The following is a 19,138-nucleotide window of genomic DNA, read 5'->3' as shown; positions in this document are numbered from 1 at the left end:
CCCGGCCCCATCTTTCTCAGCAGCCGGGGCGGCTTTGGAGAGGGAGGGTTGTCAGGGGCTGTGGGGCTGGCAAAACGGAGCCCCACGCCTGAAGCCTGCCCCAGTGCTCACTGACCATGCTCATCCGCCGCGGTCTTTCAAAGGGAGAGTGCGCGGGTGGGTCGCGCTGCAGAGCCTGCGAGGCTGGACTCGCTGCCGCCACCCCAGCAGCACTCACTGATCCCAGCCAAAATGTTCAACTTTATTGAGGAGGGAGAATGGATCACGTGAGGCGCTTCACCGAGCTGGGAGGAGCCTGGTAGTACAAAATCAGGTCACGAACATAAAAAGCCAGGACTTAGTCATAGACACAAAGATGAATCGTGTTAGCATAGTCCAGGCATATAAAGCAGGCTGAGACAAAGCCAGGAGATACTCACAGGAATTAAAAGCATCGCTGTTTTCCTCTCTTGTCTATGTCATTTATCAGGCTAATCTATTGCTCTTTTGAACAGGTGACTTTTACTCATTTAGTCAAAAATAAATTAGAATGGGAAAGAACTGTTTTCGCCTTCCAAGTGCTGTTGGCACTTGGTTTTTGTTTGTTTGTTTGTTTGTTTTACTGGCTGTTAGTTAAAGATTTTTACAGGTTTTAGTTGTTTGGTTTGTTCTATTTTGGACAGGGGTTTTTTTTAAGCAAGGACTCAAAATTATTTACCTCCTCTATCCCTTTGTCTGTATCCTGCATATTTGGAGGGTTTCCTGTATGATCTAGTCACAGATACACCCCCAAAAACATATCAAAATCCCACAGGGAATAATATCATTTTTACAATGGTGTCCGTGATTCCAATTCCCAATTTACATCTGTTGATCAAACAAAAGAGAGAGGCCTGATAGCCAAGATCACACTGTCCCATTGGCTGAAGCTCCCATTGAAGTCAACAGGAGGAGGAAGATGGTGGCCATGGGCCATTGTTCTATACAGGACACTGCAGACACTTCAATGGGAGCATAGTTAGGAAAAGAGCTATCCATCAGTTCTGAAGGATTTGTAACAGCATGATCAGACATGTCATTGCCTTGTCTGTTCCACCACCAAATACACATTCAAAACCGCACACAATCTAGTATGAACTTAGATAAGTTGCATTTAGATAAATTAAACTTAGTGGCCAAAATGTTCAAACTTGGATGCCTAAAGCTGGGAACCTAAGAACCTAACAAATTTAGGTACCTGCTTTCTGTAAGTGGCCTGATATTTATAGATGCTGAGTAACTGTTGCTCCTTTTTTCAATATGCTTTTATTTTGCACCCTTCCCCACGCCACCTTCCCTTTGTCTCCATTTTATTTTAGATTGTAAACTCAATGGAAAAGGAGAGTGCTAAGCACCTCTGAAAATCAGGCTACATTTTTATGTGCTGAAATAAATTCCCTGTCCCAAACAGGTTCTAAAAACAAAATACAGACAACATGAAATCAGTAAGGGAATGGATATGTAGGACTGAGACCTGATCATCCCCCCCTCCCTCTGCGCCCATATTAAACCAGCCTTTGGTGAAACTCAGGGAGTTAACCGTAAAGATGTACCATAAAGCCAAAATGATTAGCATATATTCTGTTAAAATAAAATTATTTGGGAAAGGGCTATGCACTCCAAACATCAAAAAATGACTCTGCCAACCAACAGAGTGTGACTGTCCACAGAGTAGCATTCTTTCTTCCAAACTAGCAGTGTGGCGGGGCGTCTGCCCTACACAGGGAGAAGAAGGGGTTAAAAGCAGCACCAGGGAGGCTGCACAGAGCCCACTAATCAGGAAAGAGCTTATTGAGCCCACCAAAAGGGGGAAGGCTTGCTGGACCAGCCAAACAGGGCCAGCCAGGGCCATATATAAAGGGCTGCTCAGCAAAGCAGAGGGGAGTCTCTCCTTAGAAGACAAGAGAGGAGGACTGGTTGCCTGAAGAAGAGGGGGCAGGGGCAGGGGCAGGGGCAGGGTGAGCTGCTGGCTGACCGACCACTGCCAGGCTGGGGCCTTGCTATTAAGGTCTGAGAGGGTGCTGGGGCTGCCGGGGAAGTGGCTCAGGGAAACTAGACAGCAGCTTGGAGGAGGGCAGTAGGTGGCTGTTGGCTATAGGTGGCCTGGGTCAGGACCCAGAGTAGTGGGTGGGCCTGGGTCCTCCACCCCCTTGCACCCCATTTGCCAATGAGGAGAGTGGCTGGTATCCAGACTGCACTTTACCCCTGAAGTGAAGGGCTGGACGTTGAACTGCAGTTGGATGCTGAGGCAAGTGGTGGGACTAAGGACTGCTGGTCCCCTAGAATGGAGAGATACTGGAGTGGGAGCACAGCTGGAGGACAGTGCCCAGAAGAGGATGCTGCAGTCCGGGGAGTGACGTGCGTCCAAACAGTGGAGACAGCAGTAACATCAGGTGTGACGCCATTAGCTGAAGGTGGACTGGAAGAGCTGAGAGCTAATTTTCAGGATGGCCAGCAGGAGGTGCTGTGGTGGTGAGTTCTGCTTGTTACAAGCAGAAAATAAACCAGCTTTGGCAGTTACACTGAAGCATTGGCTAATCCCCTTTTCAAATTATTGTTATACACACACCTTATACTGAAACGTCTTTTTCAGTTGAAAGAGCTGTGTGACAAGCTTCAAAGCTGTAACAATTGAAGCTTCTACTAGGTTGGATTAATGCAAGTGAGTTTTTTTCTCCATTTTATAGCCTTCCCTCCCCCTCCTGCACCCTTCCTCATGCACTTTTTTGAAAGAGGTGGGTTTTTTGCCTCTGAATACTATTGGGCAAAGGGAGGACATCCTTGTATCTGTGGGAGTGTTTGAAAGTATTCTCATTATTTTTATGCTACATAGACTCTTATTTTCTACAACATTTGTTTTTAGTCTAGCAACATGCCTAACAAGCTAAAATGGTCTGCAGACCATCAGAATTGCTATTTGCTGAACTTTCTTTGTTTCAAGTCAGGTATCTGGTCATGTGACCAGACTCAGCCAACCTGAAGAATATCACTGTGTAAAAAGACTATCGACCCACTAAAAGAACAATATGGAAAAGGTATTTGTGTGGCATCACCCTGTCTCCTTCAGAAAGATGATCTTAGGAAATCCAAAGGTACAATAAATCTTCTATACCATATTTGTGCCTGTGACAAGACACAGTGGACATGGGCCTGATCTAAAGCCCATTGAAGTCAAAGGAAAGACCATATTCTCTTCTCACAGATGAAGGCTTGAAAACGAACAGCTCAACAAGATCTTCAGGCCCTGAAAAATGGATTGAGAGATTCTCTCCTAATCTGCTGTGAAATACTGTTTATCATGCAAATCTTTGGCATCCCAATCAAATTATTGACATTTCAACTGCTCATTGTGTCTCTAGCATTTTATTTTGTTCAAAGTGAATTTTGTAATGGTTTATTACACCACTGTGGGTTTGGCTCTGGCGGCTACAGTTTCAAGCTTAACAGAGTGAAAGTCACCACTGCTACTTGCTTCAGAGTTAGTCTCTAGGAACATCAAGAACAAAGATAGTGACCACACATACATTCACAAGTACAAGGTCTAGACTGTTTTACAAGTTTTATTAAAGTTACAGTTGAAGTTATGATTACCCAAGCATATAGAAATTCTATATAGACCTATGCACAAGTTACGAATATAGTTATACTCACATCCTTAACAATAGCATTAGGGTCTGATGGGTCTCTCATGGCTTGATCATCAGTAGAGGGATGGTTCCTGCTGGAGTCTCCCATAGGGAGCTCAATTTTCCTGTTCTGGGCATCCCCTTTTTATAATGTATTTCTGTCTATACCTACATTCCGCGCATGTCCATAAAAGTGTCAACCCTCTCTTCTCTTACTGGTCTGTGTCCCCTGGAAACTCAAGGGACCCCAATTTTCTATAGGCTGTGTAAGTTCCCTTTATTCTCATTGGCATTGACTGTGTATCCTGTGGTTCAGATACACGTTGGAGACAGATGCGACTTTACAGTATCTTTATGATGTAATTATCTTCTGGGTAATTTTTTGCAATCTTACCAGTTGGTACCTCTTTTCCTATAATCTTAGGGCATCAGGTTATTTTCTGGTCACTTATGTCATCATTTCTTGTCTCCAAGGCCTAAAATAGCTAAGCTAAAGTCTTGCAGGCCTCAACCTATAGATTCTTGCGTTTCAGGTTGTCTTACTCAGGTCTAATACTTTGATCAGTATTTAGAGGAACCATCTTATACTTCTGAAATTCTACAAATTCATTCTCATTAACATACAATGAAGATATATGATATAACATATTGATTGATCATAACGTCAAACAATAAATGGATAATAAACTAAAATAATTGGCTACATGTCTTAAATTATAATTAGTAATACTTCACACCTCTAGATTGCCTTTTATGTAAGGATTTAAAGTGCTTTATAAACATTAAGCCTGACGCTGCCTGTGTGGCATAGGTAAGTTATATAGGTATTGCTTTCGAGGTAATGTTGTACCCTAGCTTATCTTCAGCACTTATTTTGTTGTCAAGGTGATCTCATTATGTAAAAATTTCAGCAGAAAACCCTTTAGGTGTAATGATTACTGTTTCACCTTCCTACAGAGAGAGGAATGTAGCATTACTTATGATTTCTGCTTAATATGGAAACTATTGGAATCTAAAACTTAACAGACTTAAATATAGTGATTAAAAGCTAAATTTCTAATCAAAAACAGGCCATCAGATCTTCTCTTCATGTGGTGAAGTTATAAATATTGACTGCATGAAAAGAGGCAATTTTTTTGCCAAACTTGATTTTTTCATTGTTATGTAAAAGGCTTTAAGGACTTATATTTGTTCTTTCTGTCCAGTATTTCTGTCCATACAAAAAAGTGTGATTTTATTGGACATAAAATTTATTTTATTGAAAAATCAGTTTATACTTTACTCCTGGAAGAGAACATAATACAAAACTGGCTCACATCAGTGCTTTCACCATACATACTGTTATCACTAACTTTAACTTGCTCATAAAACACAGAGGTTTAAAAGTAGATTTCAAATAAATTGTTTAGCGCTATCAGCAAATTGTTCTACCAACAGGTGTAATGTTGTACATGGGTATTCATAGAATTCTGTATGACGGCAGATTGAAAAGTTGGGAACTGTTTTGTTCAGAAAGGAAACAAATGAGAAATGGACATGATAGAGGTAAATTAAATAATGAATTATATAGAGAAGGTAAATCAAGAGTTCCTATTTTTCCCGTCTCAGAATACAAGAACAAGGAGGCACTCAATGAAACTGAAAGGCAATATATTTAAAATTGTTAAAAGGGAATACTTTTTAACATAGTACATTGTTAACCTGTGGAACTCATTGCTACAAAGATAGCACCAAGGTCTGGAGCTTAGTACGATTCAACATTCATAGGGGAATGAGAGCATCCATAGTTAAATATAATAATGTGATAGGGTAATTTTAAAAAAATGTATAGGGGACATAAACCCTCATGCTTCAGGCCATATTACAGCCACTACCTGACAGGGTTAGAAGGAAACCTCCTCTTTGAGCCGGTTAGTCTTTAATTTTCCATTAGATGGTTTAATTCACCTTCCTCTAAAGTGTCAAACTGGCTAGTTTCATGGCCAGTGGACTAGATGGGCCATCAGGAATAGTGGACTGGACGGACCACTGGTCAGATCCATTGAGTCAATTCCTATGTGCCTACCATAAAAATGGTTCTTTCTGGCTTCTCCTTATCGCATCACCTGTCACCTCTCCCAGACAAAAGTATAGACTCTGATCTCAGTTACATCCATATAAATCTTGAGTAACTCCATTGCGGTCAAATACTAGGATGCAACTGTATGAATGTACACATGCATAATTTTCTAGCCCTGATATTATTGGCTACAAAATCAATGCTGCTTTGGGAAGACTAAAAAAACTAAAGGAAATATCAAATCAAATAAAGATTCTGGAATACAGAAATCTAATAAGGGTATTCTAATGCATGTAAGACAGGTATGTCTTGTTTTACACTGCTGTATTGCAAAGGTCAGAACTGTTAAAGAATCCAACATGCTTTCAAAATAACCCCCAGTAATCTCAGAATAGATATCTGCCAGCACCAACCTTGTCATTTCTTGGAGGTTCTTTTGTTGTCTGTCTTCTCTCTCAGAGAGCCAGTTAAATTTAAACACTGATCACATCTCTGGATGGCAACTCTCACTTTACACAGAAGTAAAAGCATTTTCCTGTAAATGACGTTTCAGGCACTGTACATATCCATTTGTTTTGTATCTGCAGTTGACTTTTTCCTCTCTATTTTCTTTTTTAAATGAAAATCAGAAGCTTTCAGAGGGGAGGAAGGGCCCATCCATCAGTTGGCAGCTCTAAGGTTAACAGACTCGTGTTCTTTCAATAGGGAAGCTACAACAACTGCCTGTCTTTACTGCAGGGATTGCTTGGAAGCTTATCCATGGAGGGAATGTGCCTGGGCTTTTCTGCAGGGAATTACCTAGTCTGATCCTTCTGTAGGAGAAGGAAGCTCTGGTAAGTCTGCTGCTATGGTCTGCATTTATCTGTCTTTCTACCTGTCTCGCACCCATCATAGTATTTGAATGCAAGGGGTCAACATTTTGACGTCCTTTATTTGAATCCCCAGATTCCTAGGCTCTTTGCTCTTTACCTGACCTTGGCTCTCCTGACCAGTTATATGCTCTCCGCAGCATGGGACACAACCCATTCATTTCCCCTGGATCAAAAAGAAATACTTTTGTAAAACTCCCTATTGAGCGTATCGTTGTTGTTCAAAAGCTACAGACTGTTTGTGTATGATTTTTGTCTTGGCTAACACATCGTCATTATGTTCCATAACATCTGGTGGCGTCAGCCGTGTCATGCTGACACAAATCGGCTTGTGTTGACAACCCAGAATTTTTGGAAGGCAATAGCAAATAGTTGGATTGCACTGCTCTTTAGAGAGCCACATTTTTCATGAACAGCTTGTGATGTCATTACATAAATCAGCCTGTTAGTGAATTCTCAGCAAGAACATTCAATTTACAGCCACAGAGTGTACTTTAGACCTTTCAGCCATGTTTTGAGTGCCTGTGATGCACGCATTTAGCAAAAGAACTAGAACGCTCTAGGCCCGCTTCTGCCACACTTTCACGTAGAGTACGTCATCACTAGATTTTTTTATACCTGCAGTTAACTGACTGCCAGTTAACTCAAGGTAATTAACATGTTTGTAAAAACTAGTGTGGACACCCCCCACGTGTTTGGTCTACAACACTAAAAACTCTTCGTTCTTTACCCTATGATCCCTAGCATTAAAAAAAACAAACGTTTGTAGCCTGGATGAAATGTGTGGAGTATGTCCATACTAGCTGTTACAAATGTGTAACTACCTTGAGTTAATTTGCAATCAGCTAGTGAAGACTTACCTTCAGTAGCACCATACTTCTCAAGTAGTTTCACTGAATTCCAGAAAGCTACCTGAAGAGTAAAGCCCTTCTGAGAATTAGGCTCTTTGAAGTGTATTCAGCTTTCTGTTTCCATCAGAAATGTATATGTTCTCTAACACATTTTTGTGGTCAGTTAGAAATTGGAGTACTTCATACCTTGTCTACAACTGCATTGTGAAATAAAATAGAAACTGTAGATGCAAGAGTCTAATAGAATTGCAGGGAAATTAACATTTTCTATCCGCTCCACAGGTGTTGAGACTGTTCGTTAAAGTTTGTAACCTGTTTTGATGCCCTTAGATAAACTTGCAACATATACATGCAAATTTAATATTTTTGCTCTCAGAGTGTATATACATATACACCTACTCAAAGCAAAATGTAGTGGTAGTGTGCTAATAAAATGTCTGTTGTGTGTATTTGTGCCTCTATATATGTGATGATAGAGATGCATGCTCCACCCTCACACTATTTTCTGATTGACACATTGATAGCTACTATAAACCATTTTGATTTCATTTTATTTAATATAGCATCCCAAACTCAATGTTGGATTTGACCATCTCACCCAGTAAAATCCAAACCCCTTTGGTTCTGATAGCAGCCACTTTGAATTTAATGAGTACTTGTGGCACCTTAGAGACTAACCAATTTATTTGAGCATGAGCTTTCGTGAGCTATAAATAAATAAATTGGTTAGTCTCTAAGGTGCCACAAGTACTCCTTTTCTTTTTGCGAATACAGACTAACACGGCTGTTACTCTGAAACCTTTGAATTTAATGTGGTTCAGGAAGAAAGCCCGAGTGTCTAGGAAATCCTGATTTTTTTAAACTCTTATTTTCACCTATTTTCTGCTGATTCTGACTTAGGGCGGTGTAGTGTGCTGTGGGAGGAGGGACAGGCATAAGGACAGGAGGAGATGCTTGTTGGGGATGGGAGGGAGAGGGCTGCAGTGAATAGTGCAGTGGAGACTGTGGGTAGTACTGTGACCTATGTGCAGCTGGGCAAGGGTTACATATGTTGCAGTAAGGGCAACACCAGCTCCCAGAACAGTCTAGATTTGGGAGGATGCAAAAGTGGATTAAAATCAGTTTAGCCTCCCCGCTCTGGACTACTCCTGTCCTGTGCATGTATAGGAGGGTCAAACACTTAATTGCTTCTGTAGGCCAACCCCATTAAACCCACCAGGGGTTCCTTACGTTCCTCCATCTCCCCCACCCACAAGCTTCCTGTATGCTACCCTCCCTTCCCCTCTATTTCAGGGACTCCCTGCAACCCACACCTCATCCCCTTCCTCATGCCTGGGGCTTTGTGTCCCACATTCCCCCTTCCCCTATACCCTTCTCTGCCCTCTTCCCCTGATGCCAGGGGTTCTGTGTGTGCTGCCATTGCCCCCTTCTCCCTGTGTCCCCCCCGTTCACCCCTTCCAGGATCTCTCATTCTCCTTCCCACCCCCCCATGTCAGAGGCTCCTTGTGCCTTCTCATTCCCTCTTTTCTGCCCTAGCAGGAGCTCTGTGTGCCCTCCCAGCCCTGCCTCCACCACATGCCAGTGGCTGTGACCCTCCTCACTCTCCACATCCGCCTATTCTTCCCCATCAGGGCAGAGGTTCCATGTGCCTTCATTTCCCTCTTCCTACCACCTTTCTTATTTTCTTTTAGTCTGGGAGATAAGTCATTCAGGGTGTCAACTTTTAAACTATACTGGGAAAATGGGCAGAGGTGAGATGTGGGGTACTGTTATGCTGGGAGGTGTTAATGAGATCCTTGGGTCTTTGATCTATAGACAGTTACTCAGGTTGGTTGAACTTGTTGGGCCTGTTTACCAGTTGTCAGGGGCATCATGTGTCCCCCATTCTCCCTTTCTGTGCACTGCATGATACAGTGGTTCAGTGGGGGGAAAAGTGTATAATCATATAATTAAAGACTGTAGCACAGAGCATACACACAAGGGGGTCAAATTAAGTTTGCACAAGCAACTTTACTTATGGCATTTCCTAATTTTTTGAGTGCTTGACTTTGTAACCTGAATAATTTTCTGTTAATATCTGTGTGTGTGTGTGTGTGTGTGTGTGTGTGTGTATATATATATATATATAGTTTTATAATAAAACTGGCTTGTCTCCAAATCATGTCAGTTTCACACTGCCTGCTGTCACCATATTCAAAGTGGAAGCAGCTGGTATGCTAAAATGAGCTATGGACTTTGGAATCCTTCAAGGTTAGGGACTGAGTGGGTAGAGTGAGATATTTACACAGAATGGAATCTTTGTTGGCCTGTTGGATTCCTCCCACCATTTCTCCACTGTATTTTATAGAGCAAAATACAAAAAAAACCCACTCTGAGGTATGCTGCTATTCTGACAAGTGACTCTAAAAATGCCATAGTGGGGTTTTGTGGTTAATGTGTCTCTGATGTCTCTATCAAATGTGCCCAGTTCACAAGTAAAAAGATGCTTTCTCCCCCGCCACCCCTTCATGACTGCCAGCTGCAAACACAGCATGGGATCTGAGAGTCAAGCTGAGCTCTGCTTAGTCACATATCACTAATAACTAAGTTCTGACTGCAGAATCTTTTAAAACTATTCTGTTAATGCTAGAGCCAGAATACAATCTAACTTCCTCTTCCATTTCTGGGTGGGCTCTGCATTGCTAACTGGAGTTTAAAAAAAAAATAGCAAATGTATGCTAGTTATTTAAATGAGCAAATCTATGTTTAAATACACACAGGGACCAGGCCTTTTGAATAGGAAAGTGTGGTTTTTACTTACACTTCAGAGCAGAACCACATTTTAAGGTACCTCTTTAGTGATCTTAGGGACTACTTCCTGATTATGCAGACTTAAACAGCAAATAGCTCATGTATCACACTTTGAGACCCTGCAGTACTACTGGTACAGCAAATATAACACATGCCTTCTGATACAGGCAGAATAAACAAAGCTACCTCCAAATAAAGAAAACATGGCAGGACTGCAGAATGACTTGTGATTTCTCTATTTCTCTCCTATTTCTCTCAGAAATCAGTCACTTTGCCTGGTCTAACCTCCATCCATCTGAAGAGTACTCAACTAATGAACCAGACATTCCCCACATAATAAACAATGGAAATAAAGTTCCCTACATTAGACTGGACAGAGCACTAGAGAATATACTGCAGAGAACAATCCTGTACTTAAACACCTGAGGACCGATTATATGGCCTACTGAATGGCAGAATTTAGAGATGGAAGAGATCTATTAGATTATCCAGTCCACTCCCACGTGCCAGTGTTCTGTCCATTCTAGTTTAAAAGCCTCAGGCATTAATTCATTCAGTGATTCCCTTGGGAGATTATTCCATAGCCTAATACATCTAACCTAATAGCTGTATCAGTTATAGGAATCCTCTATTGCTGCTTTGATTCCATGGCATTTCAGCATTTTCTTATCTGGACTCAAGCTGTAAAATTTGGATCTGGATTTCAAACACTCCACCCCCAAATCTGAAGTTCTTTAGTATCTTGACTTGGGATTTTGGCTCAGCGCATTATAAAGGTAGGGATAATTTGGATCTTGATTTGAATATTGGCAATGGTGTCGGACCCTGAGTTTTAGTTTGGGCCTATTTTTCCTGACATTACATACAGGTCACAGAGTTTCTTCAAGTGATTGCACATATCCTTTCCAGTGTAGGTGTGTGCACGTCCCAAGCACAGTCCCAGGAAAATTTTCCCTGATGGTATCCATCATGTTGGCTCTGGCACCCTCTGGTCCTGCATGTGCATAGCACCAGTATAAAGAGGCTGGCTAACCCCACGGCCCCTCAGTTCCTACTTTCCAACCATGATAGTCACTGAAGCTGTTTTCCTTGCTCTTGCTTTCTCCATGGACTTTGTTTCTCTGTTATTTGTATATAATTCCCAATATAGTGGTTGTACATAGTTGGTTAAGTCTTAGCAGTTAGTTTCTCCATTATTAGTGGAGTTTCAACCGTTCCCAGTACTGAGGATGCTCTTTGAGTAAGGAGAAACTATACTTTTCTGACAATACACTGAACCTAGCTCACATATGTGCCCTGGTCTATGTAGTCAGAATCATAACTCCTTCCTGTGAATAAAATGAATTTGCTCCCAGGAAAAAATAGAGATCACGTGGTTAGCTCCCAAAACAGCTTGTGATTTAGTGTTGACTTGTGAAAAGTTGTTTACTCATATGTGATCAGAGCACTGTCACTTTTCCCATTGCAAAGACCCTAGTATTTCTTGCTCTTCCAACTGGTTCAGGAGGGCTTTGTTCCCTTCTTTCTACCAGCCCGTTGCTACTGGATCTCATGGCTCTCTTAACCCTCCATTCAGTAGCTGTCATTTTCTGTACCATAGCCATCAGCAAAGGCTTGGCCTACACTTAAAAGTTTTGCTGGCATACCTATGTCAGTGAGAGGTGTGATTTTTTGTTTTTTTTAAACCCATATAGCCATGCTGGTAAAAACCCTACTATAGATGCAGTTGTGGTATAACTGTGCTTACACCAATGTAGCTTATGCTGGTTTCCAGCATAAGCATTTTTATATTGCTGTAACAGCATTCATGCTAGAGAATTTTGCTGCTTTAACTATATATAAATATATCCATAAAACCTTCCTATTATAGACAAGGCCTAAAACCCAATTTTTCAGAATATTTTTGGTATGATTAAAGGTGCTGTGAAATTCTGATATGAAATTCTGCTATGTTGTGCTGTAGATTCTGTATTGTACATGGAATGTGGGAAAGCTCCCTCAAAAGACCATTAATAATTTAAAAAAAAAAAACCCTGTCAAATATGCCACTTCTCAGAAGGCTGTTTCTCCAACCTTCTGTTTTAGTGGCTTAAGTTTTATTAGCAGCTAAATCTGTCTTCATAATGACAGAACTGCTTAAAGTTGATATTTCACATGCACATTTCAGGTCCCAGACACTCAGCAACTGCTGAACACCCAGAATAAATGATCCACAAATACACGTCTTTGAGGCTGTATCTGTGGGATTCTAGACCATCTGTTGCTTAAAGGAAGACAGTAGCCTGTTCTCTTCATGTTTCTCCCTTGCAAGAGCTACAAGGCTCTGAACTTCCTCTTCCCACTTCCCCTCTTAACTTTAAATCGCTTGACAAGTTAATGGGCACCTCCTCATTGCCTGGAGCTATGGTGCTTTTAATGAAGTCCAAACAAATTAACTATTAAACAAGTTATGAACCAGCTCAGTGTGAACTGACTTGAATAAGCTGAGGATCAAAGCAAGTGGCTGTAAAATGAATCCTGAAGTGCTAATAATGTAATAACTTTTAAAGGCTTAAATGAGAGAATGAATTAAACAGGAGGGTGGGTGGGGGATGTTGTGTTGAATTCTGCTTATTTAAAAAAAAAACCACATACTGTGGATATGTTGTGGTTGTGTTTTGACAGAAGAAAGCTGGTAATGAGAAGGATAGTACTGCATTCTATTTCTAATGCAGTTTATTCCAAAAGTGACAGTGTACAAATGGCCAAGCCTGGCAGATCTGTTCCCTGTGCATACTAAGTCATATCTGCTTCATTCATTGACAGAAATAACTTTTTTACTGCTTTATAGTCTCATATGCCCTAATGAGCCAGCGCCACCTTGGGAGACTGAGCTGGAGTCTTCTTTCTTGAGCATCAGCATTATACTAAGTTCAAATCTGATTCACCTGTGCAAACCCATGGACTGCAATGTGTTTACCCAGCTGTGAATGAGGGCTTAATTTAGCCTGCAGGACCTTTACTACTGCTGCTAATATGTGAGAGAGTTGAGTTGGGTTCTTTCTGATACCTTACAGAGTTAGAAAACAGCATTTTTATTTTTTTCTGAGCATGTTTGGTAACACAAGATACAATCAACATGCAAAAAAAGCCTGTTATGACATTTTTAGCCACTTTTCAGTCAAGAACCACTGTGACAGGTTCCCTCACCTTGAACTGGGGTACCACTGAGCTCTCTGACCCACCAGCCTGGGTTCCCTTTCACACTGTGCTGCTGTGACAAGCTGCAAAGGCCTCCAGCCTGCACTTTCATGAGCATTCATACAGGTAGGGACACACCCATCTGCAGTTACACACAGGATCTCGAACCACCAGCTTCTCAGGTTGGACCCTACAGCAGAACCAGCCTGTCCTGGGCAAATCTGGCCAGTATATGGGTTTAATACACGGTCCGCCTCTCTCTCTCAATCTAAAGAAAACAATGCACACTTGTGGTAACGAAACTGAGATTTTCCCCAAGCACTCCAGTCAAAGCTTACTAGTTTAGATAAAGCAAAAAGTTTATAAACTAGAAAAGGTAGATTTCAAGTGACAGCAAACAGGTCAAAGCAGATTACGTAGCAAATAAAGAAAAATGTAACCTAAGCGTAATATACGAGATAGCTAGGGTGCGAATCTGTATTCATATCCAAACTGATGGTACAGGCAGACTTGTAGATTTTTAAGGCACAAGCTACACTTGTTTTGCAGCTTCGAATCCCCAGATGTTTCATACACAGGCTAGAAATCCCTTTAGCCTGTGTCCAACACTTCACCCAGGTCAGTCTTTGTTCTTCAGATCGTTCTAGGAGTTGTCTTGTGTGGGGAGTGAAGAACCACAGATGTCACTCCATTCCTTATATAGCATTAGCATATGGCAGGAACCCTTTGTTTCAAAACTTGGTTCCTACACCAGTTTGTGTAAAAATACTGACATCCCAAGATGGAGTCAGAATCATGTGGCCTGGTCACATGTCCTTGTAGAATCATAGCAGCCATTACTCACAGGCTGTCTGGAGTGTTCTCAGGAAGGCTCCCCAGGTGGGAGATAAGCTTCTCCTAAGGCCTACTGTTTTTCCAAATAGTGAATGGGCCCTTCCCAATGAGCTGTCTAGACTGAAAGCATCTTGTCTAGTGGGGGTTACACTGATGTAACTACATCTGAAGTCCAGATACACAGCATCTATAACTTCAGGCACAAGAAGCATAATTGTATACAAATAGGATATTCATATTCAGCAAATCATAACTTTTCCAATGACACCTCACATGACTTATCTTGCATAAAATACATCATAATCCTACCATAATATCAACATTAATCCTATCATAATATCACTGAGGAATATGGGGTGCAGTGTCATAACCAGACTTAAGGCTAACTCAAAACCTGTAATGACTTTCCATCCTGACTTTGGGCCTCCATCTTTTCTCTTGTCTTGGCTCCTACTAGTGTTCTCAAGCAGCTTGTGTTATTAAACACTTTGTGTCCTCCTTATTAATGCAGGGAGAGATTATATTTAACACTTGATTATTTTATTGTAAACATTACATAACTGTAAAACAGTAGCAACCAGAGACTGGTGTTGGTTGTATCCTCTGGGCTCTCTTCTGTCCTAAGCTCTGTCTTCCAAAATGGAGGCATGGCCTTTGGTCTCTGCAGCAACATCTCACATATGTACATAACGATAAGTCTTGCCAATCCCAAGCATTCAAAAATCATGAGATTTTTAATATAAATTTGGTACTCTTTTTATTTGTCGTCTTGTTTATAAACCCCTAAATGCATGTTTCCCAGATTTTTCTCCACAGCCATGAGGGCTAGAAACACTTTTTTAAAATGAAAATGAGATTCTCACAACTCCAGCATCTGGGGCCTTAAGAAAAATATCCGATATCCCAAAATCAGAGATCACAGCTTGTGATAAAATTGTGGGAGTTGGCAATACAGCAGCAGCATCTGCTCAACACAGGTATTGCATGTACTAACTCCTGCTTCTTTCAATTGCCTGAAGCTACAACAGCTTCCTTCTGCAGACATGGACTGCCCTGCTTATTAGTGCTGCAAAATTAGAAGACATAAAATGGACCTGGAGGTTTGTGTGTGTCTGTGAATCACTGGATCAGTTCAGTAGATGCACTGTGTAATTCAGGATGAGAACACCAGTTTGCATAAGCTCAAAAGACTTTGTCCCAAATTTAATTCAAACTTGAACGGTTTTTAAGCTTGAAAAAGTTGTGAGCTTTTTGTCCCTGTAATGGGGTGGCACCTGCCTCTCATGTGTGCCCTTTTCCCTGGCCAACCGTGCCTGCAAACAGTTCTTTTCATGCAGCAGGGGGTGCACCTATCTCTCATAGAAGGCCCCCTTTCTCTCGCTTAGGTGTGAACCTGCTTTTATTTTCTTGGTCTTACATCAGGGTGGCACTTGCCTCTTATAAGCACCCCAGGCCACTGGTTCTCTTAGCTGGTCTTTGGCCCCTCAGCCCTCCAGCCAAGCCATACACACTGTCCCCCCTTCCAGGGTATACAGCCCACATTCTTTCTCAGCCCTGGTATGGGGCCATAGCTCTTAGGCTTTTTCCCAAGTCACTGCCTTCTTCAACCACCCAGCTGGGGCTCATCTCAGTACCCTCCACTGGTGTCCTTTTCAGCAGCCCTCCCTTGGCTCAGTCTGCAACCATACCAGCAGGGCCCATCTCAGTACCCTTGCCTGCTCTGGCCAGGTCCTAGGCTCAGTCCCCTGAGCTCACCCTGCCCACACTGACCACTTCATGGTCCTGCTACTATTCTATCTATCCAGCCAGCCAGGCATTTGGTCTTTAGCAGCCTTCCCTGGGCTCAGTTCTGCCTGGTGAGCTCTCTGTAGTGAGATGTCTATGTCCTGTTGCTCATCTGGCCAGCGAGGCACCCAGTCCTCCCTCATCAAGCTCCATACAGCAACTGAACTTGTATGCTCTGCTGCTTGTCTCATAGAGGGCCCTTCTGATCTGGAGGGATTATGTCACAAGGGCAAGCCAAACAGGAGAGCTTGCATTGCTGAAGCCTATACTGCAACTGTTCTGTGGCTAAATGTTGCCTAAATACCATGTGAAGAGTGCATTAGAAATTGGATTGATAGATTCGATCAGATAATTGGAAGTTTCTCAGTTTGGTAACCATTACCAGTACCGTATTCACTAAAGAAATTAAAAGACATTTTAGTTATAAAAAGATTGAAAATAGGCCCAGAAAGAAAATTAGTGGAAGGAGCTCATTAGGTCTCAGTGGATCACTTTGCACCAGCATGCTGATCCTGAGCTGATGATCAACTGGGAATCTGGGTAGGTTTAGAGCTGCTTGGTTGGGGATGAGCAGTTCTCTGGTGTTCTAGTCCCCGATGGGAAGGAAAGGGGAGCCTTCACAAAAGCACATTTCACACAAACTGCAGCCCGCAGCACTTCAGGAGGGAGTGAATGACAGCTGAACATTCCATGCCCATGTTGAGTAGCATATTTTCTAATTACCACCTTGCTCCTCCCACCTCTCCACAATACTATCTCTTGGATTCTGTCCCTTTGAGTTTTGCATTTCTGTCTCTCTGTTAGGTCACGGTTCAGTGCAGGTTGTCACTTTGGGTTACATTTGATTGCGCTGTCTGGAATGGGATCCAACATAATGTAACACGACATGGTTATAATGGAATTTAACCTGTCAGAATTCTTCCAGCAAACCTTTCACATTGTGTCATCTGCCTACTATGGAGTTTGGTGCTGAGTGCCTGATGTGAAAGTCTACTGCATCAAGGAGGAATAGAATAGAGAACAAGATGCCCCTTGCTGACCAAAAGTCCATTCTCTTCTGAATGCTTGGGCACATTGCTTCTCGCTTCACTGTCACTTTATGAGGGGGCAGATACTCTTTCACACATTCAAACCCAATTTGAACCCAAATTGAACCCAAGTTGAATTGAACCCAATTCAAACACTGCAATTTTACTTTATATGAAACAAGAATGTCAGTTTTCTTCTTTTAAAAAATTCATTAATATTATAGTGCCTTTCATGCAAGGATCTCAAGGTGATTTACAAACATTAATTAAGCCCCTCAGCTGCCCCATGAAGCAAGCATTTTTATCTTCACTTTACAGGTAAATGAACTAGAATACAGGGAGACTATGGCCTACATTATCAAAGTGCACATTCATTGTGGGGTTTCTCACTTTTTGGGTGCTCAATCTAATAAACTAGAGCTGGATTTTCAAAGATGCTGAGCACCCACAATTCCAATTCACTTGAGGGGGAACTGCAGGTGTGCAGTGTCTCTGAAAATCAGATCCTCGGTGTCTAAAAGTTGCTCATCAGAAACAGAAGAACCCATGATTACTAGACCAATATTTTCAAAAGTACCCAAGCGACTTGCTCAAGGCCACACACTGAAGCAGAGCCAACCATGGAACCCAGGAGTCCTGGCTCTAATCTTGTGCAGTTATAGCTGGATCATGTTTCCACAGTTGATGTGGTCAGATATGCTGTGCAAGTTTTCCCTGCACAGGTGGAAATGCATCTTAATTCTGACTTTCTGAACCTTTTTTACTGGAGCTTTATGCCTTTCCTAAGCAAAGACCGGGTGGATTGGTGGTTTGTGTGATGTAGACAGACCAGTATGAAATCAGCAAGGGTCTGATTGTCCTCTCACAGTAGTTTTACAGCTCTAACAGAGATGATTCACACCACTGTGAGAGACGAATCAGGCCCTATATTCATATATAGAAGGCAAAATTGTGGCCTGTTATGCAGAAAGTCAAATTAGATTATTATAATGGTCCCTTCTAGCTGTAAAAATCTATTAATTTAGCTGGAACCTAAGATGGATCTGAATCCACGTTTTCAGGGATGGAAAGCCTAAGGCTTGGGCTACACTAGCAACTTATGTTGGTATTGTGACATTACACTCCATATTCCTTATGGAAATATGCTTATGGTATGGATATGGCATAACAGATATACTTTATGCAAGATGGCTCGTGTAAGATATCATTGGAAAGGTTATGATTTACTGAATGCGACTATCTAATTTGTATGCCTGTATCATTTCTGTATCTGAAGTTAGAAATATTGACCATGTATCTGTATTTCAAATGTGTTACTTTGGGTGACACCCACAACTAGCCCTTCAGGTACAACAATGAAAAAGCTAGACAGGGCTGATGGTCCATCAGCAAAGACAATGGACTGTGAAAGAGCTTAGTCTTCCCGTGGACACTCCAGACAGCCTGCGAGTAATAGCTGCTAAGACCCTGCTGAGACATGTGACTGAGCCACCTGGTACTGGACCCGCCCCCTTCCCCCATTGGAATGTCAGTGTTTTTCCACTGGAAGACAAAGGGTTCCCGCTATACACAAAAGCTATATGAGGCAGGGTAGTGACATCATCTTGTGTCTCCTCTGCCTCCCCACCTAAAGAGACACTGAAAAACACCTGGAAAGAAGAACTGACCTGAGGGGAGAAGAGTTGAACCCAGGCTGGAAGAGCATCTAGCTTGTTAGTAATAATACCAGAAGTTTCAAGCTGCAGGCCGCCTTTAAGACTCTCTGTAATCTGCCTGTGACAATATTTAGGGTGAGAAATTACTATTTGTAGCCAATTTCTTTAGTGAATCAAGCTTAGTTTGCGTGTTTTGTTTTATTTGCTTAATAATCTGCTTTGTTCTGTTTGCTATCCCTTATATTCACTTAATCTGCCTTTTATAATTAATAAATTTGTTTTATTACTAAACCCAGTTTGTGCAATTTCTAAATGGGAGGGAGAAGAAGTTATGCATCTCTCTCTTCACATTGAGGAAGAGGGCGAATTTTTATGCATTTGCACCGTGTAGATTTTGGTATACAGCGCAAGACAGTATACGGATTTACCTCCCAAAAGGGATG

The sequence above is a fragment of the Eretmochelys imbricata genome, chromosome 9, assembly GCF_965152235.1.
Source record: "Eretmochelys imbricata isolate rEreImb1 chromosome 9, rEreImb1.hap1, whole genome shotgun sequence".
NCBI lineage: Eukaryota > Metazoa > Chordata > Testudines > Cheloniidae > Eretmochelys > Eretmochelys imbricata.
The sequence above is the reverse complement of the archived record's forward strand: the minus strand, read 5'-3'. Positions refer to the sequence as shown.